The following is a 27,271-nucleotide window of genomic DNA, read 5'->3' as shown; positions in this document are numbered from 1 at the left end:
GGAGACAGGAGGAAAAGGGGATGCAGAGGATGAGATGGTTGGATGGCATCACTGACTCAATGGACATGAGTTTGAGCACGTTCTGGGAGATAGGGAAGCCTGGCATGCTGCAGTCCATGGGGTCGCACAGAGTTGGATATGACTGAGCAAGAATAATATTATATACATTTATGAATATGTGTGTATTTTGAATATATGTACATATTCATATAGATATATATTCATATAGATACATATTCATCTGCTTCTGTCTCATTTGGGAAAAAAATATCTACTCAGGCTCTTTTGCCCTTTTGTTAATCAGATTTTTTTTTTCATATTGAATTGTTTGATTTGTTACTATATTTTAGATATCACCTCCTTATCCAGGATCTAATTTGCTTATATCTCCCACTAGTAGGTTGTCTTTTCATTATGCTGATATCTTTTCTCATTGTGCAAAAGCTTTTTAGTTTGAAGTAGTCCAATTTGTTTATTTTTGCTTTTGTTTTTCTTGCCTGAGGAGACATATCCAAAAATAGTGCTGGGACCAATATCAAAGAGTGGAGTCCCTGTTTTCTTCTAGGAGATTTTTTCTATTAAGTTTTAAGTACTTACAGGTCTTAAATGTAAGTAAGATCTATGCTATTAATCTATTTTGAGTTTAGCTTTATATCCAGTGAATCAAAGTGGTCCAGTTTGATTATTTGGCCTATAAATATCCAGTTTTCCCAGCACCATTTCTTGAATAAATTGCCTTTCCCTACCGTATATTATTTCCACTTGTAGACTGAATGAGCACATGAGAATGGGTTTATTTCTGAACTCTTTGTTCTGTTCCATTTACCTGTATGTCTTTTTTTTCCCCAGTGCCATACTGTTTTGATTATTTTCTATCTATAAAGTATACCTTTATATTTTATATTTATTTATATTCTGATAGTATGCTATCTCAGTTTTGTTCTTTTTCTTTGCTTTGGCTACTTTAGGTCTTTGGTGTTTCCATACAAATTTTAGGATTATTGGTACTAGTTCTATGAAAAATTGGTATTTTGATGGGGATTGCAAAGACTCTATAGATTGTTTGGGGTCATATGTACATTTTAATGTTATTGATTCTTCCAATCTATGAGCACAGAATAACATTCAAATTGTTAGTGTCTTTTTCAGTTTCTTTCTGATTATAGTTTCTTACAGTTTTCTGAGTTCAAGTCTTATGTGTCTTTAAATTTATGTCTATGTATTTTATTATATTTGATGCCATGGTAGATGTCAGGAAGCATTTAACAGGAGGGTTCCTGTGTGCTGTTTTGGATCTGTCAGGAATCCTCTGGTCCTTATTAATTCCTTAATATTCAGGAATTAAGAGGAGAAGCACGCCTTTCCCGGGACTGAGGAATCCAGACATTTCCTTCGTTAGTTTCTCATTACAGTGATAAGTACCCTCTTCTTTTTTTATGAACCGTAGGGTAAAAAAGTGATTGTTTACAACTCTCTCTCTTTGATAGGGATTGCCTTATGTTTTGTAAGTCTGGAACTTTAATCGTTATCGTTGCTGAGAATAGCCACCTTGTAAGACAGTACATATGCCCACCCCATGTTGATTAAAACACCTTTGCTCCATCAGAACTTTGGTCCCCGTGTCTTTCTTTCCTTCTCTCTCTCTTCCAGGCTGATTCCTTGGAGGGCAGAGGCCCGCTGAGCTCACTTTCTTGCCCGGGCTTCTGAGACCCTCTCAAGAAGGTGCACTGTGCCTTCACCCACTCGAGAGGGCGCCTGGTGCCTCCGTGTAGCAGCATGAGCTCTAAGAACAGGGCTTCATTGGCTCCCCGCATAAACCAGGGGATATCAGCCTCTTTCTCTCTCTTTATTATCGGCCACTCTGGACCACCAGTTTCCGGTCCATTAAAGGAACAACAGGAAGATATGATTGCTTTCTTTTTTTCTGATAGTTCTTTGTTAGTGTCTAGAAATGTAACTAATTTTTGTACATTAATTTTGCATTCTGCAAATTTATTGAATTAATTTATTAATTCTAATAGGTTTTCAGTGGGGACTTTAGTGTTTTATATGTATAGGGAGAGAAATATAGTATCCTGCCATGTGCAAATAGTGACAGTTTTATATTTTCCCTTCCAATTTAGATGTATTTTATTTACTTTTCTTGTATAATTGCTCTGGCTAGAACTTTCAACAATATGTTGAATAAAGTGGTGAGAGTGGGTGAATTTTTGTTGTGTTCCTACTCTTAGAGGAAAAGCTTTCAGCATTTCATCATTAACTGAGGGTTTGTCATATATAGACTTTATTATGTTGCAGTATCTTCCCTCTATACCCACTTTGGTGACAGTTTTTATCATAAATGAATGTCTAATTTTTGTCAAAAAAATTCTCTGCCTCTATTGAGATGATTATGTGATATTTATCCTTCAATTTCTTAATACAGTGTTTCACATCAATTGATTTATGGGGATTAATTTATTCTTGCACCCCTGGGGTGAAACCCAGTTGATAATATTGTATGATCCTTTTAATTTGTCATTGAATTCAGTTCAGTAATATTTTCTTAAAGATTATTAAAACTATGTTATTTAGGATATTGGCCTGTAACTTGCTTTTTTTTTTTTTTTTTTATGGTGTCCTTTGTTTTTGCTATCAAGGAAATGCTGACCTTATGAAATAAATTCAGGAGTATTTCCTTCTCTTCACGTTTCTGGAAAAAAGTCGAGATAGATAGATATTGAAAGAATTTACCTTTGAAGCTATCTGAACCTGGGCCTTTGTTTTGGAGAGATTTTAGATTACTGATTCAATTTAGTTACAAGTAACAGGTCTATTCAAGTTTTCTATTTCTTTATATTGTATGTCTATAAGAATTTGCCAATTTTCTAGTTTGTCTAATATGTTGACATGTATTTTTTAAATAAAGTCCTTTATGATCATTTGTGTTTCTTTTGTGTGGGTTGTAATTTCTCCTCTTTCATAATTAATTTCATTTATTTGGACTCTATTTTTACTAATGAGTCGGGATATAGGTTAATCAATTTTGTTTATCTTTTTAATGAAACAACTTTTTGTCTCACAGATTTTTCTATGACTTTTTTAGTCTCTGTTTCATTTATTTCCACTCTGATATTTACTATTTCCTTCCTTCTAGTAACTTTTGGCTTCTTTTTCTTGTAGGTTTTTTTTTTTTTTCCCCAAGTGTACATTTAAATTGCTTATTTGAGAGTTTCCTTAAGTCTTGAGGTAAGCCTGTATTGAGATGAACTTCCCACTTAACACTGCTTTTTCTGTGTCCCATAGATCCTGGACAGTTGCATTGCATTTTCATTCATCTTAGATATTTTTAAAAAATTTCCTCTATTATTTCTTTGTTAAATCAATGGTTGTTTAGCAGCGCACTGCTTAGCATCTCTACATTTCAGTATTTTTCCAGTTTTCTTCTTGTAGTTGAATTCTAATTTCATACATTTGTGATATTAAAGAAAGTCTTGATATTATTTCAATCTTCTTACAAGTATTTAGATTTTTTTGTGGCCCAACTTGTGATCTACTATGGAGAATTTTCCCTGTGCACTTGAAAATAATGTGTATTCTGTTGCTTTTGGATGGAATATTCTGTATATATTTAAATATTGCAACCATCATTTAAGGCATGATTTTCCTTATTTTTCTGTCTAGATAATTTTATCTAATTTTAATAGTAGTTGCATGCTTAGTCCCTTAAATTCTCTTTATTTTGAAAACTTCTTTTTTGCTGTTTCTATTTGGTGATTTCCACTAGTCTTTCTTCCAGATTGCATATTCATTCCTCTGTATCATCTAATCTGCTGGTGAATCCTTCTATTATATTTTTATATCATATATTGTATTTTTTGACTTTTTTTTTTATAGTCTCTTTAATGAAACTCTCTTAGTTTCTCCATTCTCTTCTCCAATTTGTGAGCTTCCTTATGACTGTTTCTTTGAACTCTATCAGGTAAATTACTTATCTCCACTTCACTGAAGTTTATTTCCTGTAATTTTATTTTCCTTTTTCTTTTGGGTCATATTCCTCTCTTTTCTCATTTGTTTAACTTTTTGCTATGAATTAGGTAAAATACCTACTTGTAGTCTTGAAGGAGTAGTTATGTGTAGACTGCTTGCACTTGGAAACTTTGGCAGACTGGGTGGAACTACAGCAAGCCCTGATTTGGGTCAGTTCCTGGCCCAAAGCCACCTTGGTAATGTGGTTGGGGAGGGGTGCAGTTGCGGCCAGGAGGTATCCCAGAGGATCTCAACCAATGGTGCCTCCAACTCTGGAGAAAACTCCAGCAATTCTCTGCCTGTTTGGTAGAATTTCCAGGTTTCATAAATAAATTTACTTCCCATATAGCCTAGGTGTCACTTAAACTACTGACTTTTTTTCACTGTGTACCTGGGTGGGCAAGTCCGTGCCCAGGCCCCTCAGCAATACCACTATTACAGATTGCCACATAGAGGATGGGGTTACTATGGATACTGTTTCTCCATCGTTTCTGCCATTTCCTATGCACACATCCTAAGTGCATTCCCTATACAATCAACATTTGGATATTCTTTGAGAGAAATTGCTATTTACAATGGTATAGATTCAGTGTGTCTATTGGGAAGAGTAGGTTCAGGGACTTCTAAATCATCATCTTCGGCCACCCTTCAAAGTACAGTCCATTTCAAATTCATGCCATATTCCCCTAACCCAGCTTGCTGGAGTTCTACCACGTGGAGACATTCAGGGACCAAGGATGCTGGAGGCTCCTAGTATCCTATACATAATATATGGCCACTTTGGTCACAATAACATGGAAAAATACAGATGGAGACTTTTCTCTAGTTTCTTTGGGATCACACATATCGTTATCAAACCAGACCAGTGGCTCAAGCTAGTAGGTCCTCAGCCTTCCTCCAGGTGTGCTAGACAAAAAAAAAAAAAAAAAAAGAATGGATGAAGCAACAAAGTGAAAAGAGCTGTACGTTATTTTTGTTTCTTTTTATATAAATGGCTACTGAACTGGTCACATAACTCGCCTAAACCTCAGATTCTTCATCTGTGAAATAAGAGAATAAAAATGAAAGATCTTTATGGCCCTCTCCAACACTAAAATTTACTGATGGCAAAATGCAAAAAAACTGCATGGAAATGCACATGACTCTGTTTTAATAAAACTTTGTTCACAAAAGTGGGCAATAGGCCAGATTTAGCTCATTTGACATAATTTGCCAGTCAGTGATCTAGTGCAGTCTCTCTTGGACAGAGGACACTTTTTTCTTCCTTCACTGTTTAATACTCAGAAAGGGTTTAGTTTCACATTTTCAAATGTGATAGAAATGAAATGAGGGAAAACTTTTAAGTTTTAGAGGACTTGTATACTCTTCTGCACTTATATTTTCTGTCTAGAACTTTTAATGATGTCACTTCCAGCTTAAATGTACAGACATGGCTCATTTTATTGCAATCCACTTTATTACACTTTGCAGATATTGCATTTTTACAAAGTGAAGATTTGTGGCAAGCCTGACACAAGCTCTACCAGTTTTTGAGTGTTAGTGAAAATACATGTAGTATAATTTTACAAGTCCAGAACAGCTAAGACTTTGGAGGAGAAGATGATTTAATTCACAATTTGTAAGTTGGAGACTCAGAATTTATATGTACAGTAAAATATATGATTCTAATAAAAATAATTGATCAAGGTAGGAAGCACAGATATCTAAGTTGATGGGTAGAAATTTCCATCCCAAGAGCTGGGGTCTACAGACATAGATGGTCATTGTCTCTTGTATCTCTGAAAATCAAGGGTCTGTTCAAATGAGTAGATCAAAACATGAAGCATATCACACTAAAATATAGCAGTGACCACTTCTACCACAGAAATCCACATGTCATACAGTGTCTGTGAAATATCTTCCTAAAGTCTCATAAATCTAATCCAAAGTTGCCTGCACTATTGGAGGAAGTAGCTTTTTCCTTCACAAGAGATAAAGAAATCAAGAATCAGAAACGGGTTGTATGCCTTCTTCCAAATACATACTTTTCTTATTGCATTCTCCAGTTAAGAGGAATTTGAAGGCATAAAAAAAGTTTAAGTAACTCTTAAGCCAAAATATTTATTCTCAATTTGCTTTTATATTATATATCCATAGGACAAATGTCCTTCTTGAACTATATACTGTCTTTATTATCTAAGTATGTTACAATTGTTTATTAACATGGATTTCAGTTCACACAATACACAATGATATTTTTAACACTTACCTTACCTCATTTTCTACCACATTCCTCTAGGAATTTAAATAAAAAAATATAAAACAATAGTGCAATGAAAAAACTATTATTCTTATCACACAAACTTTCCTTTATCAAAAATGGTGTCAGAATGGTGAGGATGTAGTCTAATTTCTAATTCTTATATGGTTTGGAACGTGAGTCAGTTTGGCTAAAAACAAAACAAAAAGTCAATCTTCTTTGGAAAGGGTCAGCCTCTTCTTTTAAGATGAGGTACATAATGTGTAACTCTAATCAGGACACAAACTACAGAGTTATTTACAAGGGATGCAAAGAATGATTATGTTATGAAAGAAGATCAATTATTAAAATATAAAAATGTATATCTAAAATGCACACTATATCTGAGGGTATATACCTGAGGGAGAGCAAACTTAAATAAGGAAGATTTCCAAAGCTTGGCTAAGGATCTCATTGGAGAAGGTATGATACAGTCACTGGATGACAGATGTTTTTGCCAGGTTGCAGGAGTCAGAGCTTGTCTACTACAGTCAGTCAAGTAGGAAAGAACTCTTTAGGGTATGAGCAAGCCATTGTTGGTGTACAGTTACCTGGAATGAGCTGGGACACAGTTTCACATGTGATGACTGGAGCTAGCAGTATCTGCTTTGGGAAAATTTGGGAAGATGGTCACTGCATTTAGATTTGGGCATCTATGGTTGTCCCAGGACTGTGTGCGTTTGGGCATGCACCTGGGACAGGTCATCACTAGATGTCTACACATACTTGTGCTGCTGACTGTGTAGTAGGAGTAGAAAATTAATAATTAATTAAAAAAACCTACAACACACCTTAATGAGAAATAAAATACCCTCTTTTCTACTGTATCCTTCCAGTACACTTTAGATAGGGCTTCCCAGGTGGCACAGTGGCAAAGATTCCACCTGCCAATGCAAGAGATGCAAGAGACACAGTTTGATCCATGGGACAGGAAGATGCCCTAGAGTAAGAAATGGTAACCCACTCCAGTATTCTTGCCTGGAAAATTCCAGGGACAGAGGAGCCTGGTGGACTACAGTCCATGATATCACGAAGAGGCAGACAGGACTGAACACTCACACCCACTCTGTAGACAAGTTTAACAGTGTGCTCATTGTGAAGAAGTGCTTAGCAGTCCAGTATATTTTTATAGGCTAGATGCTGAATTTTGGCAGGAAATGAATCGATAATTGGTATATATGGGACAGGCCAACCATTGATTTTCTCAGTTCAAATCATTGCACATTTTGCCTTTGGGGAATATGAAGGATGGGGTGCTGACCCTCTACTCTTGAAAACCTTCATATAACTTACATTCAACCCTCCATATACATGATTCCTCTATATGCAAACTTTTGCATCTATAATTCAACCAACAGCATATCAAGTAGTAATGCAGAATTAACATTGTGAAAAATAATCTATAAAAATAATGGATCCAAACAATTCAAACCCCTGTTGGTCAAGGTAAACTGTCATTAACCAGTATTCCATCAATATGAGGATGATTCTAGATTAATATCTTAATTTTAAGTAATTGTGGACTTAAATCTTCTTTGCTATCTATAAAAATGTTTTATATAAAGTTGGAACATTTGTATCATGGGCTGTTGGCCAGATGTCATGATAAACTTATAAGTTGATTTAGATAATTTTAAATATAATCTTCTAAAAATTGTTTAGTGTATTTCAGTTAATTTTCTCTTTCAAAATAAATTATTTATTTCTAATAAACTCATTGTAAACCAGTAAAAGAAGAATCCTACATCCCAACATCCATATAGAAAGAATAAAACTGATCAGATAAATTATTGTAGGATTTTCTCTGTTATATAATACATAGCTGTGATTGGAAGGGTTGGTGAATAGAATGAATATTAAAACAATTAGTTTTTGATTGGTTAAGACAACAATGACCCATGTGCTTATTGTATTCATACTATGCTGTATGTGGTTTTAACAATGAAAGATGGAGATACAAGGGACGTCAGCAATAAGAGGTTCTAGTGCTCATCCTCTTTTAAAAACATCAATTTGAACACCTATCCATGTACAAAAATATCTTGACAAGAGTTATGAATTCCAGGTAAAGGACTTAGGGAGAAGTCCAGAAATAAGAAAAGATACATTGGAGAGGACAGGAAAGACAACTTCATATTACCCACTTGCTCCTGATCTTTTGCGTGGAAAGAGACCATTTCCCTGTGGAGGGAGAGTAAAATAAGCGACAAAGCCAGCACAGAGCCCTCCAAGTGCCAGGTCACACTCTGTGGCCTCAGGCTCCAGGTGTGCTCTCAAAAATCCAGATTCCTGGCCCACGTCTGCATCAGCTTAGACTCCATGCTGGCCTCTAAACACTCTGTAACCAGGTTTACCCCCAAGAGTACCTGGCACCTGGTCAGCTCCCAGTGACTAGGGTGCAGGCCTGCCTGTGCAGACTCAGGTGCCAGGCCCAGCACCTTGGACCCAAGTGCCAGACCCACTCACAGATCCAAAACCAATACCTTCTCCAGGGGACTCAGATTCTAGTCTTGCCTCCATGGACAAAAGCATCAAAAAAAAAAAAAAAAAACCAAGTAGAAGTTATAGTGCTGAAGAACAAAATGATCAAGCAGCATAATTCAATAAAGAACATCAACAACAGACTCAAATGAAACAAATGGAAAGAGTGAACTAATAGGTCATTTAATATTATTCAGTCAGAGGATCAAAAAAATAAAGAAAAGGAAAGGGGGGAAAAAAAAAAGACAAATAATGGAGAAAGCTTATGTGAATTATGGATTATCATTAAGGAAAAAAAAAAAAAAATCAATACATTGTTGGAACCCCAGAATGGAAAGACTGAGAAAGAGTGGTTGAATGCTTATTTAAATAAATAATGGCTAAGGAATTCCCAAATATAAGGAAAGATTTAGAAGTTTAAGTTCAGGAAGTTCATATATCTTCCAAACTACTCAATCTGAAATGATTCTTTTAATGATACATTAAAACTGCATAAAATCAAAGACAAAAAATAATATTTAAAAGCAGCAAGATAGAATAATTCCTCACAGAAAAGGGAACCCTCCAAGGTTATTAGCAGATTTCTTAATGAAAATCTTGCAGGCTAGGAAAGAGGAAGACAATATATTAAATACATTTAAAGTGCTGGCGGTAGGGGTGGGGGAAGCATGTGGAACTCTGCCAACCAATAATAGTTTGCCCCATAAAGATATTCCTCAGAAATGAAGAGTTTAGCACTCTTCCGAAGTTAAAAAAAAAAAAAAAATGAAAAGAAGAAGTGATAGCAGTTTGTAGCCATTAGACATGCCTTACAGAAAATACAAGAGTTTTTCAAGTTGAAATAATTTGAAGACTTATAAAAGTATAAAACTCATTGTAAATATAAAAATATTATCATATTCAGTATACTTTAATACTATACCAGTCACATGTATATCACTTTTAACTCTGCTATGAAAGTTAAAAGGCAAAGCATTAAAAATAACTATAGCTACAATGTGTTAATAGATACATCATATGTAAAAGATGTAAACTATGACAAATACATATAATAAAAACATGGAAAGAGGAGAAGTTAAAGTGTGGAGTAGTTGTATGCAATTCAAATGATCTTGTTACCACTTTAAAATAGAATGTAATATTTATAAAATGTTTTACATAGGCCTTATAGCAACCAAAATAGAACATATGTGCTGGAATAAAAAAAAAAGAAAAAAACAACTGTTAATAAAGAATGGTATATCCAGCAAAACTGTCCTTCAAAAACTAAGGATAAATACTTTCCTAGATTAGCAAAAGTCGATGTTTATCACCACTGTAACTACCTTCGAAGAAATACTAAAATGAGTCTTTCAAGTTGAAATAAAAGGTCATTAGTTAGCAAAACAAAATGATATGGAAGTACAAGCTCACTGGTACATATAAATATATAGACAAATATGGAATAGAGTCACATTATAATAGTGGTACATAAATAACTTTTCCTCTGAAACAGAATTTAAAACAAAAAAAATATTAAAAATAGCTATAATATAAAATATGCTTTGGAATATAATATGAATATATAAAATAAATATGGGAATACCAGATATAAATGTAAAATGAGGTAAATTTCACATTAATAACATAAAATATGTGAGCAAGGAGTAGTGAAAGGATAGAATTTTAGTGTTCAAATGAAATAAAATTAGCAATTAAAGGTAGAATGATATAAATATGATAAACTTTAAGTAAGATACATAATCAAACTAAAGAAAATACATATTGATGATACAGCATGAAAGAGAAAGAATTTAAAGCATGTCACCTCAAACACACAAAAAATAAATACAAAGGAAAGAAAAAGAGCAAGAAAGGAAAAGAAAGACAAAAAAGCTGTAAGCTGGGCAAAAAACAAACAAACAAGCAAACAAATTGGCAGTAGTATGCATTTGTTGTTGTTCAGGTGCCAAGTTGTTTCCAATTCTTTGTGACCCCATGGACTGCAACAGGCCAGGCTTCCCTGTCATTCATTATCTCCTGAAATTTGCTCATATTCATGTTGACTGAGTTAGTGATGCCACTCAATCATCTCATCATTTGTTGTCCCCTTCTTCTCCTGCTCTCAATCTTTCCCAGCATCAGGGTCTTTCCCAACGAGCCAGCTCTTTGCATCATGTGGCCAAAATACTGGAGCTTCAGCTTCAGCATCTGTCCTTCCAATGAATATTCAGGATTGATTTCCCTTAGGATTGATGGGTTTGATCTCTTTGCTGTCCAAGGGATTCTCAAGAGTCTTCTCCAGCACCACAGTTTGAAGGTATCAGTTAGTTTCTCAGAGTTCAGCACTCAGCCTTTTTATGATCCAACTCTCATATCCATACATAACCACTGGAAAAATCATAGCTTTGACTGCATGGACCTTTGTCAGCAAAATGATGTCCCTGCCTTTTAATACATTATCTAGGTTCATCATAACCTTTCTTCTAAGGAGAAAGTGTTTTTTTAATATCATGGCTGCATATCAATATCTCCAGTGATTTTGGAGCCCAAGAAAATAAAGTCTGTCACTGTTTACATTTGTTCCTCATCTATTTGACATGAAGTAGTGGGACTCTATTTCATGATCTTATTTTTCTTAATGTTTAGTTTTAAGCCAGCTTTTAAGCCAGCTTTTTCACTCTCCTCCTTCACCTTCATCAGAAGGCTCTTTAGTTCCTCTTTGCTTTTTTGCCATTAGAGTGGTACCATCTGCATGGTGACACTAGTGGTAAAGAACTCACTTGGCAATGCAAGATTTACAAGAGACTCAAGTTCAATCCTTAGGTCGTGAAGGTCCCCTGGAGGAAGGCATGGAAATCCATTTCAGTATTTTCGCCTAGAGAATCTCATGGATAGAGGAATCTTTTTTTGTCATAGTCAATACGATTTCAAATGTTTGGACATGACTGAAGCAACTTAGCATGCACACACATATCTGATGTTGTTGACATTTCTCCCAGCAATCTTGATACCAGCTTGTGATTCATCCAGCTTTGCATTTTGCATGATGTACTCTACACAGAAGTTAAATAAGCAGGGTGATATTAAACAGCCTTGACATGCTCCTTTTCCAATTTTGAACCAGTCCTTTGTTCCATGTCCAGTTCTAATTGTTGCTTCTTGACCTGCATACTGGTTTCTCAGGAGGGAACTAAGGTGTTCTGGTATTCCTATCTCTTTAATAGTTTTCCATAGTTTGTTATGATCCACACAGTGAAAGACTTTAGCATAGTCAATGAAATAGAAGTAGATGTTTTTCTGGAATACTCTTGCTTTTTCTATGATCCAGAGGATGTTGGCAATTTGATCTTTGGGTTCCTCTGCCTTTTCTAAATCATGCTTGAACATTTGGAAGCTTTTCATTCACACATTTTTGAAACCTAGCTTGAAGTATTTGGAGCATAACCTTGCTAGTATATGAAATGAGTACAATTGGGTGGCAGTTTGAATACTCTTTGGTATTGCCCTTCTTTGGGATTGGAATGAAAACTGACTTTTTCCAGCTCTGTGGTCACTACTGAGTTTTCCAACTTTGCTGGCATATTAAGTGCAGCACTTTCACAGCATCATCTTTTAGGGCTTGAAATAGCTTAGCTGGAATTCCATCACCTCCACTAGCTTTGTTCATGGTAGTGCTTCCTAATGCCCACTTGCCTTCACACTGTAGGATGTCTGGCTCCCGGTTGAGTGATCACACCATCATGATTATCTGGGTCATTAAGACCTTTTTTGTACAGTTCTTAAATGTATTCTTGCCACCTATTCTTAATCTCTTCTGCTTCTGTTAGGTCCTTGCTGTTTCTGTCCTTTATTGTACCCATCTTTGAATAAAATGTTCCTTTGGTGTATAATTTTCTTGAACAAATCTCTAACTTTTCCCATTCTGTTGTTTTCATCTATTTCTTTGCATTGGGTTTCTCTAGTGGCTCAGACCGTAACGTATGTCTTTAACTTCTGGCAATTATATTAAAGGTAAATGAATTAAACTCTCTACTTAAGGGCCATTGAATTACTTCATGAATAAATAAACAACACCCAGCTATACACTGTCTAAAGGAGACTCACTCATAATAAATTTCCTATATGAAAAACCCACAGCTATCTGCATACTCAATGGTAAAAAATTGAAAACTTTTAAACTAAGACCTGGAACAAAGGAGGAATTTCTTCCTTATCACTTCTAGTCAACATGGTACTGGAAGTACTAGCCTAGCAATTACACAAGAAAGAAAAAAAAAACGACATCCAATTGGAAAGGAAGATGTAAAATTATTTCTGATTGTGTATGACATAACTTCGTATATAGAAAACAAAATGTTGCACATATACACACTTTTTAGAATTAAAAAACAAATTTAATGAAGTTGCATATTGCAAAATCAACATAAATATATCAGTTGTCTTTGTATACACTAACAAAAAACAATCTGAAAAGGACATAAGGAAATTATCCTATTTACAATTGCATCTAAAGAAAACAAAACAAAATACTAGGGGATAAACTTAGCCAAGATAATGAACGACTTATTCACTGAAAACTGTAAAGCACTGCTGAAAGAAAAGAGACAGATATCAATGAAAATATATTCCATGTCCCAGGATTATAAAATTTAATATTATTGAGATGTCTATACAACCCAAATCAATCTTCAGATTCCTTCAGATTCTACTCAGTCCTTATCAAAATTCTAATGATATTTTTGTAGAAATGGGAAACATCAAATATTTATATGGAGTAAACAAAGGACCTCAAATATCCAAAACAATCTTGAAGATAAAGAATAAAGAGAGACCTCACTCTTCTTGACCTGAAGACATACCATCATGTTATAATACAAGGCAATATATCCCAGGATAAAGACAGGCACATAGACCAAAGGGACAGTAATAAAATCCAGAAATAAATCCTGCCACATATGGACAAATCATCTTTGACAAGGGTGCCAAAATCCCATAAAGATGAAAGTATTGTACCTTCAACAAATGTGTTAGTAAAACTAGATACTCAAATTCAAAGGGATTACACTGGATCTTTATACCAAATACGAAAGTGAACACAAGTGGATTAAAACCTTAAACAGAAGACTTGAAGTTATAAAACCATGAGGAGAAACAGTAGAGGCATTTTTTTTCATGACATTTGTTTTGGCAATTATTTCATGGATATGATATCAAACATACTATCAACTAAATTAAATATAGAAAAAATGAAACACATAGAATGAAAAAGATTCATACAGCAAAGGAAACAATAAGCAGAGTGAAAAGGCAACCTATGGAATGTTTGCAAGTCATAATTCTAATAATTGGCTAATATACAAAATATATTAGGAATTTTAACAAGCAACAGCAATGGCAACAAATAAGCCTATTTAAAAAAAGAGCTAGGTAATTCCTTACCTCTTTTCTAGAAAAATGGTACTGAATAATTTGTTTACAGAGCAACAATGGAGAAACAGACATAGAGAACAGACTTATGGACATGGGAGGAAGGGAGAAGAGGGTGAGATGTATGGAAAGAGTAACTTGGAAAGTTACATTACCATATGTAAAATAGATAGCTAAAGGAATTTACAGTAGGGCTCAGGAAACTCAAACAAGGGCTCTGTATCAACCTAGATGGGGCGGATGGGGAGGGAGGTGGGAGGGAAATTCTAAAAGGAGGGGATATCTGTATACCTATGGCTGATTAAGTTGAGGATTGACAGAAAACAACAAAATTCTGTAAAGCAATTGCCTTTCAATAAAAAATAAATATTTGAAAGAAAAAAAGAGCTAAGGACTTAAGTAGACATCTCTCCAAAGAAGATTTACAAATGTCATATGAACAATGGACCTATCAAAAGATCCTCAGGGTCACAATCCATCCCAAAATGCAAATCAAAGCCACAACAAAATATAAATTCACACTTGTTAGGTTGGCTATCATCAAAAAGACAAGGGATAAGTGTTGGTGAAGATGTGGAGAAACTGGAATACTTGTGTACTGTGGATAGGAATTAAAACAGTAAAGTTATTTTGGAGAATACTATGGATATATTAAAAATCAGAGATATTATTTCCCGACAAAAGTCCATGTAGTCAAAGCTATGGTTTCTCCAGTAATCGTGTAAGGATGTGAGATTTGGAACATAAAGAAAACCGAGCAATGAAGAATTGATGCTTTTGAACTGTGATGTTGGAGAAAACTCTTGAGATTCCCTTGAATTGCAAGGAGATCCAACGAGTCCATCCTAAAGGAAATCAGTCCTGAATATTCATTGGAAAGACTGATGCTGAAGCTGAAGCTCCAATACTTTGCCACCTGATACAAAGAACTGACTCATAGGGTTAAAAAACCCCTGATGCTGGGAAAGATTGAAGTCAGAAGGAGAAGGGAATGACAGAGAATGAAATGGTTGGATGGTATCATCAACTCAATGGACAAGAGTTTGTGGAAGCTCTGGCAGTTGGTGACAGACAGGGAAGCCTGTCATGCTTCAGTCCATGGAGTTTCAGAATTGGACACGACTGAGCAACTGAACTGAACTGCTGGAGATTCCCAACAAAATTAAAAATAGAACTATCAAACAGAGTCATCAATCCCATTGTTGAGTATTTATCTAAAAGAATAAGATACATTTTGATCCCCATGTTTATTGCATCATTGTTCACATCTATATGTACACCAACATATGAATGAATAAAGAAATTATGTTATATAGATAAAATACACATAAAATGGAATATTATTTGGATTTAAAAACTAGGGATTCCTACCATATGCTATTACATGAGTGATTCTTGAGGACATTATGCTAAATGAAATAAACAAGTTACAGAGGGACAAATACAATTACACTTATATGAGATATCTAAATTAGTCAAAATTACAGACGCAAAAGTAGAATGGTGGTTGCTAGGGCTTGTGGGGACAGGCTAACAGAAGCTGCTGTGCAAATAAGCATAGACTTTCACTCAGGCAAGATGAAAAAATTCAAGATCTGCTGCACAACAACACAGGTATAGTTAATAATACTGTACTGTATACTTACAACTTGGTCAGTGAGCAGATTATATGGTCTTTAATTATTTGCCACAAAATATAAATAAATCATGGTGGTGGCTTAGTCACTCAGTTGTGTCCAATTCTTGCGACCCCATGGGCAGTAGCCCACCAGGCTCCTCTGTCCACAGGATTTTGTAGGCAAGAAAACTGGAGTGGATTGCCATTTCCTTCTACAGGATATCTTCCAAATCCACGAATTGAAAACAGGCCTCCATTAGAACTGATTCAAATGAAGTCTTTTTAATGGCTGAGTGATATTCCATGATGTATATGTACCACAGCTTCCTTATCCATTCATCTGCTGATGGGCATCTAGGTTGCTTCCACGTCCTGGCTATTATAAACAGTGCTGCAATGAACACTGGGGTGCACGCGTCTCTTTCAGATCTGGTTTCCTTGGTGTGTATGCCCAGAAGTGGGATTCCTAGGTCATATGGAAGTTCTATTTCCAGGTTTTAAGAAATCTCCACACTGTTCTCTATAGCAGCTGTACTAGTTTGCATTCCCACCAACAGTGTAAGAGGGTTCCCTTTTCTCCACACCTTCTCCACCATTTATTGCTTGTAGACTTTTGGATAGCAGCCATTCTGACTGGCGTGTAATGGTACCTCATTGTGGTTTTGATTTGCATTTCTCCAATAATGAGTGATGTTGAGCATCTTTTCATGTGTTTGTTAACCATCTGTATGTCTTCTTTGGAGAAATGTCTGCTTAGTTCTTTGACTCATTTTTTGATTGGGTCATTTGTTTTTCTGGAATTGAGCTTCAGGAGTTGCTTGTATATTTTTAAGATTAATCCTTTATCTGTTGTTTCATTTGCTATTATTTTCTCCCATTCTGAGGGCTGTCTTTTCACCTTGCTTATAGTTTCCTTTGTTGTGCAGGATCTTTGAAGTTTCATTAGATCCCATTTGTTTATTTTTGCTTTTATTTCCAATGTTCTGGGAGGTGGGTCATAGAGAATCCTGCTGTGATTTATGTTGGAGAGTGTTTTGCCTATGTTCTCCTCTAGGATATATTTCTAATGAGATGGATGAAACTGGAGTCCATTATACAGAGTGAAGTAAGCAGAAAGATAAAGACCAATACAATATATTAACAGATATATGGAATTTAGAAAGTTGGTAACGATAACCCTATATATAAAACAGAAAAAGAGACACAGATGTACAGAACAGAATTTTGGACTCTGTGGGAGAAGAAGAGGGTGGGATGTTTAGAGAGAACAGCATCGAAACATGTATATTATCAAGGGTGAAACAGATCACCAGCCCAGGTTGGATGCATGAGACAAGTGCTCAGGGCTGGTGCACTGGGAAGACCCAGAGGGATGGGGTGGGGAGGGAGGTGGGAGGGGGGATCGGGATGGGGAATACATGTAAATCTATGGCTGATTCATGTCAATATATGGCAAAAACCATTACAATATTGTAAAGTAATTAGCCTCCAACTTATAAAAATTAATGGGGAAAAAAAAAAAGAAAAGTAAACAGGCCTCGAGAATTGCAGGTGGATTTTTCACTGACTGAGCTCTGAGGGAAGCCCCAAATAAAGCATATCATTGTGTTAAAATAATAAATTTATTGGAAAAACTTTGAACAAAGATGTGGAAAACGTCCACAATGGAAATGATGAAAGATAACTAAGAGAAATTAAAATAAGATCTTCAGAAGTGTAGAAAGATCCTGTATGTATATGTTGGAAATTTCAATAGTATTACAGTGTCAGTTTCCCCCGAGTTTATCTAGATAGTCAATATAATTCCAATTGAAGTTGTATTTCTCTTTTGAAAGATTTTCTATATATCCTGATAAAGTACAATTAGCATATAAAATATCCTCTGTGTATATTTAGATATTAAACATTTCAAACTCAAGAATGATACAAATAAAATTCATATATGTTGATCTGAACTAGTTGTATTAGACATAACAGTGGAATTGGAACACTGTATTATCACTTATTTTTATAATATTTAGTTTTGTGACATTTGAATATATTATATAACAATTTAGAATAGTTATATTCTATCAGTCTTAATATATTAGTTGTATCTCTACAAGAATACTAGTTGTAGAGAAATTTTGACCCATGCATTGCTCTATTTCAGGGAATTAAGCCAGAAATGTTATGAAAATGCTAGTTCTAATTCAGAGGGAAATTACTTAGGGGTTTGTTTCAGTAGTATAAGAACTTAAATAAGAATGTAAGAATTGTGCACTCTTTCAAATCCAGTTGGAGAAAATAAAATCTGAGAGCCACAATATCTCAGTCAGTTAAGCAGGAAGGGAACACAGTTTCAAATTTCGTTAGAAAAAGGAACTGGATTAGAAAAGTTTCTTGTCTCTTAGGAATCAAGCTGGGGGAGGGAGGGTGCTCTTTCAAAATCAGTTGAGTGGAAAAGCCAATCTAGGAAAAACAAAGACACTACAGTTGCACTGTGCACACATGTCAAAACAACCACATAATTCAAGTCAGGGATTCTCTGTTCTGGACGTTAATTTGCAGTGGAACAAATTTTCTGTATTTTGTCTGTCTAGATAGCAGTATATCAGGGCAACTAGGTTTCTGTGTTATTTTCTTTGTGTGTGTGTGTTATTTTCAAATACTTCCCTTGGAAGGTAGACTGTGGCTAATTTATTGGCTGAAATTTTAAAGCTGCTTGGCCTGATATAGTTACAAGCTATGCTTGGCTATCTAAATCAGTTAAAATGAAGTAAAATTAAAAATTAATTTCCTCACTTTCACTAGTCACATTTCAAGTGCTTAAGAGCTTCATGCAGCTAGTGGCTATAGCACTGAAGAGCACAGATGTGGAAGACTTTCATCAATGCAGAAAGTTCCATGGGTCTGTAGCTATGTTAAAGATCCAATCCTATACACGATAGTGCAATGGGTAGTAGAAGTCTCAAGTCATGCTGAAATTATTAAAAACCTTCAGTGTACCTCTAGCCCTCTTTCCTCCAACTGATACCTACAGATGGTTCTTTTTCAATGACCAGTGCCATTCCTCATGAAGTTTTCTTTACTATGAGAGTTCACAATTTCTGGTACTCAGAATAACATGGGAAGATTGAAAAAAATAAAATAAACAAAACAAACAAACAAACAAAAAACCTCTGGATTATCTGTGGAGATGAGCCTGACATACTGCCCAGACATTAGTGTTCTTAAAATCTCCTCACCTGACTCTAGTACACAGCTAGAATTGAAAGGCATTTTTAGAGATGCACATCAGCCCATCCCAGACCCTCTGAACCTAAAACCCTAGGAATAGGGACCAATAATTTGTAGTTTTAAAAATCATTGCTTTTCTACCTCCTTTGCTATCCTAAAACATCTGTTGTTGTTGTTTTTTTTTTTACCTTCTCTTCAACATGTATCTGTGATTTTAAGAAAACACTGTTCTTCTACTTGTCCATGCAAATCCCATTTAGCTGCTTTTTTAATTACATCTTTTGCCCATATCCACAATTCACTTTTTTTAACCCTGATTAAATCATTGATTTTAATCTTATTTAATCTAATTATATTACTGAATGCTAAAGATGTACATACTTTTAAAAATATATACTAAATTATATCTTATATATAAGTATATATGGCTTGGATTTTATCATCTTTTTTTAAAGAAATTTGAATTTGTTTTATATTTCGTGATTCATTATATCAGTTCAGTTTAGTTCAATTGCTCAGTTGTGTCTGACTCATTGAGACTCCATGGACTGCAGCACGCCAGGCTTCCCTGTCCATCACCAGCTCCTGGAGCTTGCTCAAACTAATGTCCATCCAGTCAGTGATGCCATCCAACCATCTCATCCTCTGTTGTCCCCTTCTCCTCCTGTTTTCACTCTTCCCCAGCATCAGGGTCTTTTCCAATGAGTCAGTCCTTCTCATCTGGTGGCCAAACAATTGGAATTGCAGCTTCAGCATCAGTCCTTCCAATGAATATTCAGAACTGATGTTCTTTAGGAATGACTGGTTTGATCTTCTTGCAGTCCAAGGGACTCTCAAGAGTCTTCTCCAACACTACAGTTCAACAGCATCAATTCTTCAGCACTCAGCCTTCTCTATGGTCCAACTCTCACATCCATACATGACTACTGAAAACCATAGCTTTGACTAGAAGGACCTTTGTTGGCAAAATATATGCTATATATGTTTGTCATAGTTTTATTTCCAAGGAGCGAGTGTCTTTTAATTTCATGGCCACATTCACCATCTGTAGCGATTTTGGAGCTGAGGAAAATAAAGCCTGTCACTCTTTCTATTGTTTCCCCATCTATTTGTCATGGAGTGGTGGCACTGGATGCCATGATCTTAATTTTTTGAATGCTGTTTTAAACTAGGTTTTTCACTCTTCTCTTTCACTTTCATTAAAATGGTGTTTACTTACTTTTTGTTTTCTTCCATTGGAATGGTGTCATCTGCATAACTGAGGTTATAGATATTTCTCCCAGTAATCTTGATTCCAGCTTGTGCTTCATCCAACCTGGAATTTCCCATGATGTACTCTGCATATAAGTTAAATAAGCAGGGTGACAATATACGACCTTGACATACTCCTTTCCCAATTTGGAACCAGTCTGTTGTTCCATGTCTGGTTCTAACTGTTGCTTCTTGACAGTCACAACATTTTCTTAGGAGGCAGGTAAGGTGGTCTGATATTCCTATTTTTTAAGAATTTTCCAGTTTGTTGTGATCCACACAATCAAATGCTTTGACATAGTTAGTGAAGCAGAAGTAGATGGTTTTTTAAATCCTCTTGCTTTTTCTATCATTTGACGGTTGTTGGCAATTTGATCTCTGGTTCCTCTGCCTTTTTAAGTGCAGCTTGACATCTGAAAGTTCTTGGATTGTGTACTGCTGAAGCCTACCTTGAAGGATTTTGAGCATTACTAGAGTGTGAGTTGAGAGAAATTATGCAATAGTTTGAATATTCTTTGGCATTGACTTTCTTTGGGATTGGGACAAAACCTGAATTTTCCAGCCCTGTGACCACTGCTGAGTTATCCAAATGGGCTGTCATACTGAGTGCAGCACTTTAACAGCATCATCTTTTAGAATTGAAATAGCTCAGCTGGAATTTCATCACCTCCACAGCTTTGTTCATAGTTATGCTTCTTAAGGCCCACTTGACTTCATACTCCAGGATGTCTGGCTCCAGGTGAATGATCACACTATTGTGGTTAACTGGGTCACTAAGATTTATTTTTTTGTGTGTGTGTGTATAGTTCTTCTGTGGTTTTTTTTTAACAGCTCTTCTTAATATATTCTTCTGTTAGGTCCATACCCTTTTCTGTCTGTTATTGTGTCCATATTTGTGTAAAATATTCCCTTGGTATCTCTAATTATCTTGAAGAAATCTCTAGTCTTTCCCATTTTATCGTTTTCCTCTATTTCTTTGCATTGATCATTTAGGAGGGCTTTCTTATCCTCCTTGCTATATTTGGAACTCTGTATTCAGATGTGTATATCTTTCCTTTTCTCTTTTGCCTTTTATTTCTCTTCTTTTCTCAGCTATTTGTAAGGCCTCCCCAGACAACATTTTGCCTCTTTGCATTTCTTTTTCTTGGGGATGGTTTTGATCACCCCCTCATGTACAGTGTTACAAACCTCTGCCCATAGTTCTTCAGGCACTCTGCTATCAGATACAATCCCTTGAATCTATTAGTCACTTCCACTGTACAGTCATAAGAGATTTGATTTCAGTCATATCTAAATGGTCTAGTCGTTTCCCCAACTTTCTTCAATTTATTATACGCATGTATGTGTGTGTGTGTGTGTGTGTGTGTGTGTGTGTGTGTGTATAATGTATTTTCTTGACTTTCTGATACATTTACCAAGAAGTTTTCATTTTTGCAAAGTTATCTATGACAATCTTCTCCATGATAGTGTCTTCAATTTCCCTTTACTAAAATTGAAGCATCTGAACTTTAAGAGTTTATCCACGTGTTCTCCAAAATTATATTACACATTTTAAGTTTATTTTTTTATCAGATGTATCAGTCATATTTAATACACATTGAGTTATCAAGAGCAACAATTATAATTAAACATTTAATCTACTTGAAATTTATTTTTATGTATGGTGAAGGTAAAGTACTGGGCTTGTTCTATACCTAGTTGATTAGCAATTTGGGCTGGCATCATCTATTAAATTAACCTTCATTTTCCCAATTAAATGAAATTATTTCAGTGCTGTATAGTACATTTACATATACTTTGGAGAAGGAAATGGCAACCCACTCCAACATTCTTCCCTGGAAAATCCCATGGACAGAGGAGCCTGGCAGGCTACAGTCCATGGGGTCACAAAGGATCAGACATGACTAAGCAACTAACACACACATACTCACACACTCATACATATGTAAGATAACATAGTTTTGGAACTCAATATCCATTGATGTATTTTCTCTTTCTAAGGTTGTGTTTTAGTCATTTAAAGATATTTTACAATATATTATATTATCTGACTGATAAATTCTCCTTCCCTTTTTTTTTTAATGTTTCAAATTTATTGACTATTGTCAGTAGTTTGTCTATCCATGTGGACTTTGCTATTATATTATCTTCATCACCACTGGAAAGCCATTACAATTTATTCACATTTATATTAATTTGAGAGTGTTTCATTCTTTGAATATGTCATTTTTTAAAATTTGTTCACATCTAATTTTATACTAATAAAAATATTTTATTGTCATTGGACTCAGTTACAGATATGGCACCTATTTGCTTACTAGAGGCAGAACATTTCTTCCTGATCCCCACAGTGACTCCAAAATGTTGACCTAAAACAAGTACATGTTAGACATTTCCCTATGAAAATGGCCTTATGTGGGAGTTGGTATTTGAGGTCTGTCACCATGGCCAGTCATGTACAAGTTCTCACGTGACAAAGGAAGAAGACCACCTTCATTGAGAGAACAGGAAGTTTGGAGGACATCTGTGAACAAGCTGTCCATGTTTTTTTTATTGGCTGAGACCTTAGGAAAGGAGTCTTCTTCTTGTTCAGCTTTGATATCATTACACTGTGCAAGATCTACCTCTCCTGGTTTCCCAACTCTAATTGAGGTTTCTATTTATTCATTTTTTTACACACTCTACCCTTCTGAATTCTTGACTGAGACACTCTTGTAATAAAAAGTCAGAATTACCAGGAGAAAAACAAACAGAAATTTAATAGCTTATAAACCTTCAAAATATATGGGAGAAGCCCAAGAAAACTGAGTAACTCTGCCAAATGACCCAAGCTACTACCTAAGTAACATCTCCAGCTCAAGATAAAAGGTGTTAAGTGATGATGGGTAGGGACTGAAGATTAACCCTATCTAAAACAATCAAGATGATACTGATCAGACAATTGATGACCAGTTTCAAGATGACTGTCAGAGCTGTTGTTCGGCTGCTCAGTCGTGTTCAACTCTTTGAGACCCCATGGACTGCAGCATGCCACGCTTCCCTGTCCCTCACCATCTACCAGAATTTGTTCAGACTTATGTCCGTTGAGTCAATGATGCCATACAATGACCTCATCCTCTTCTGTCCTCTTCCCTCCTGCCCTCAATCTTTTTCAGCATCTGGATCATTTCCCAATCGGCTCTTCACATCAGGTGACCAAAATATTGGAGCTTCAGCTTTTACATCAGTCCTTCCAATGAATTTTCAGGGCTGATTTGCTTTAGAATTGACTGATTTGATCTCCTTGCTGTCCAAGGAACTGTCAGTAGTTTGCTCCATCATCACAGTTCGAAAGCATTGATTCTTCATCACTCAGACTTCTTTATGGTCCAAATCTCAAACCCATACCTGACTACTGGAAAACCTAGAGCTTTGACTAGAAGGTCCTTTGTTGGCAAAGTGATGTCTCTGCTTCTTCTTCTTTTTTTTTTTTTTTTTTTCATTTATTTTTATTAGTTGGAGGCTAATTACTTTACAATATTGTAGTCGGTTTTGTCATACATTGACATGAATCAGCCATGGAGTTACATGTATTCCCCATCCCGATCCCCCCTCCCACCTCCCTCTCCACCCGATTCCTCAGGGTTTTCCCAGTGCACCAGGCCCGAGCACTTGTCTCTTGCATCCAACCTGGGCTGTTGATCTGTTTCACTATAGATAATATACATGTTTCGATGCTGTTCTCTTGAAACATCCCACCCTTGCCTTCTCCCACAGAGTCCAAAAGTCTGTTCTATACATCTGTGTCTCTTTTTTTGTTTTGCATATAGGGTTAATCGTTGCCATCTTTCTAAATTCCATATATATGTGCTAGCATACTGTAATGTTCTTTATCTTTCTGGCTTACTTCACTCTGTATAATGGGCTCCAGTTTCATCCATCTCATTAGAACTGATTCAAATGAATTCTTTTTAATGGCTGAGTAATATTCCATGGTGTATATGTACCACAGCTTCCTATCCATTCGTCTGCTGAGAGGCATCTAGGTTGCTTCCATGTCCTGGCTATTATAAACAGTGTTGTGATGAACATTGGGGTGCACGTGTCTGTTTCAGATCTGGTTTCCTTGGTGTGTATGCCCAGAAGTGGTATTGATGGGTCATATGGCAGCTTAATATGCTGTTTAGGTTTGTCAAAGCTCTTCTTCCAAGGAGCAAACGTCTTTTAATTTCATGGCTACAATCATCGTGCAAAGTGATTCTGGAGCCAGAGAAATTAAAGTCTCTCACTGATTCCATTTTTTTTTCCCACCTATTTGCCATGAAGAGACAGGACAAGATATCATGATCTTTGTTTTTTGAATATTGAGTTTTAAGCCAGCTTTTTCACTCTCCTCTTTCACCTTCATTAAGAGGCTCTTTAGCTCCTCTTCATTTTCTTCCAGTAGGGTAGTATCATCTGCATATCTGTGGTTGTTGAATATTTTTCCTGGCCATTTTGACTCCAGCTTGTGATTAAACCTGCTCAACATTTCACATGACATACTAGGCATATAGATTAAATAAACGGTGACAATATACAGCTTTGACATATTTCTTTCACAATTTTGAACCAGTCCATTTTTCCTTGTCTGGATGTAACTGTGGATTCTTGGCCTGCATACAAGTTTCTCAGAAGGCAGGTAATGTGCTCTGGTATTCTTATCCCTTTAAGAATTTTACACAGTCAAAGGAGTTAGAATAGTCAATAAAGCAGAAGTAGGTGACTTTCTGAAATTCAATTGCTTTTCCTATGGCCCAATGAATGTTGGCAATTTGATCCTTGGTTCTTCTGCCTTTTCTATATTGAACTTGTACATCTGGAAGTTCTCAGTTCATGTACTATTGAAGCCTAGCTTGAAGGATTGTGAGAATTGCCTTACTTGCATGTGAAATGAGTGCAATTGTGCAGTAGTTTGAACATTCTTTGGCATTTCCCCTTTTTGGGATTGGAATGGAAACTGACCTTCTTCCAGTACTGTGGCCACTGCTGACCTTTCCAAATTTCCTGCCATATTGAATGCAACACTTTAATAGCATCACCTTTTAGAATTTGAAACTGCTCAGTTTCAATTCCATCACTTCCACGAGCTTTGTTTATGGTAATGCTTCATGAGGCCCACTGGGCTTCACATTCCAGGATAACTGGCTCTAGGTGAATAATCACACCATCATGTTTATCTGGGTTATTGAGAGCTTTTTTGAACAGTTCTTATGTGTATTCTTGACACCTGTTCTTAATATCTTCTGTTCCTGTTAGAAGTAGAGCTGATTGTGTTGTTTCTGCATGAGGTTGCCTCCCTCAACCTAAAAATGCACACTGATTATCAGTTGGAGGAGTTAGGTTTTGGATAGGTGTTTATTCATCAACCATGCTCCCTGCTCTCTGACTGCCAGCATCCCACCTAGCCTCTTTAATGGTTTTTGAGCAAAGACCGCACTTTTGGTTACATTTTCATTGTTTCCTAAGTAGGTGATACTTTTATTTTACTTTTTATCTTTGATATATAATTGTTTAGCAATTTATTTCATAAGTCCCTCATATTTAAAAACTTTTCATCTTTTTTATTTTTAACTTTATTGAATAAATTTAATTTTATTATTTAAATATTCAGCCTGAAAACATTCTTTAATTTTCAAATTGTTGAGTTTTTGTTTGTTTGGTTGGTTGGTTGGTTGTTTTGTTTTTGTTAGCATTGTGAGGAAGGAAACATAATTTTTCCCCTACTTTTCTAGGTTCTTGGCTGAGACACTTTCCATATAATAAAAAAGACATATTGAGTAGAATAGGAAACCGAAGTTTTGTTTGTTTGTTTGTTATGTATATATATATTTAAAAAGTATACTATATACTCCAGTATAGCTAGTTAACAATGTTGTGATAGTTTCAGGCAAACAGCAGAAGGACTCAGCAATACATATATAAGTGTCCATTCTCCCCCAAACTACCCTCCCATACAGGCTGCCACATAATACTGAGCAGATTTCCATGTCATATATAGTAGGTCCTTGTTGGTAAGCCATTTTAAACATAGCAGTCAAGAAAACTCTTAATGACATGTAAATCTTCCGTATACATATGAAATGTCCAGGAAAACTGAGCAACTCTCAGATATGGCCCAAACCATCACCTTAAATAATAACTCCAGATAAAGACAAAAGAATGTTTGGTATAGATGTGTGTATGCGGAAGGGGGGAGTTACTGGAGTCTACCGAGCAAAGCACTGTAAATAGAATAAGATTTTATGCAGATTAAAGTACTTGCCTTCATTGACAAGAATTTCTAGACAGTTAAAATCATTCTTCTCTTTCTGGTACTTAGAAAGAGACACAATTATAAATGAATTATAAATTTTAATTATAAATTTAAAATGTAAATGCTTCTCACCAAAGGGTAACTTCTACTTTGGAAAGCTTTTCCTGTATCTGCTCTTTCTTTGACTAACTAGCTAAAAATAACATTTATGCCAAAGGCTTATATTTTAAGGCTGGCAATTTCTGCTTTCCCTTTAATGTCCAGGCTTAATTTTAATAAAAGTTATGTAAACATTACCATCATTATCAAAATGAAAGAGCTTTTTTTTTTATTGTCAGGAGATTTTTTTTATACATGTACATATGCATATATGTGTCACATAAGTTTAACTTTCTTGATGGTATAATTATATTAATTTGTATATTAGTTTGAAATAATTTGTTGTATACTTTCTAGATTTTTTTTTTTTTTCATTTTAACTGTGTTGTATTGAAATCTTCCAGTAAATTTATGTTCAGGTAAAATTATGTTCATGTAATCTTCCATGTTAATAATGGCAACTGCTATTTTACTTGTTTATTAAAATTCAATGTATACTTTCTCAGCATTTGTTATACTTCTCAAATAATATGATTTATACACACACACACACACACACACACACACACACACACAACATGTATATCCAGGGAGAGGAGGGGGCTAAAGATTGTATAAATCACCAATGGCCAAT

This window comes from Muntiacus reevesi, chromosome 19, assembly GCF_963930625.1.
Source record: "Muntiacus reevesi chromosome 19, mMunRee1.1, whole genome shotgun sequence".
Taxonomy (NCBI): domain Eukaryota; kingdom Metazoa; phylum Chordata; class Mammalia; order Artiodactyla; family Cervidae; genus Muntiacus; species Muntiacus reevesi.
The sequence above is the reverse complement of the archived record's forward strand: the minus strand, read 5'-3'. Positions refer to the sequence as shown.